The sequence below is a fragment of the Schistocerca americana genome, chromosome 5 (assembly GCF_021461395.2).
Source record: "Schistocerca americana isolate TAMUIC-IGC-003095 chromosome 5, iqSchAmer2.1, whole genome shotgun sequence".
Classification (NCBI taxonomy): Eukaryota; Metazoa; Arthropoda; class Insecta; order Orthoptera; family Acrididae; genus Schistocerca; species Schistocerca americana.
In genome coordinates, this window is record NC_060123.1 from 537805383 (window position 1) to 537806110 (window position 728).

The window sequence follows — 728 nt, forward strand, 5'->3', positions numbered from 1 at the left end:
AAGTGTCTTTGAGGAAAACTTACTTCTCAGACCTTTATTACGTACTCGTTATTTCATGCACATATTTTTCAGATGACCAATTCTCTTCTGCAATAGCGCTATCGAGTTCTTCAAGCTGACTTATCTGAACCATTTCAAATATATTTTCCGTAAATGTGTATTTAGCGGCACTCTTCTTCCGCGCTGAAAACATTTATAAAGTTTTTAAGTTTCTTCTCTGAATTACATGTTTGTTAAAACGCTTCTTCCTTTCTTCAGTGTGCTACCACTCACGCTATTACTTCAAGGCAAATCACACTATGGAAATGTATCACCCGTGAGCACTCGTTTCCGCGGGAAATTCATCAGTGCGGAACGCAGATTCCTAGCGTAATCAGTATCACTGAAAAGCCGAGAGCACATTCTAGCATTTACAAAATTAACAGCATCATTTGTACAACACTTCGACAGCCAAATCATTTGCAATCTAGCATCCCGAAAGAGAGCATGAAGTACTTCTTTGATTTTGAGCATTACTACCAACGACAACACGTGACGTCTATTGCACACACTCAGGATACTTTTACTTACTATATTCTCGCTACACGAAAGTTACTAATCGGAAACGACTCCATTCACGAGAACACCATACAAATATGAACAAGACATGCAACATCGTAACGTGAAGCACTTAAGCAAACACACGTTTGGTTCTACGCATTGTTTCGTGCGTCTCCATGACTTTAACG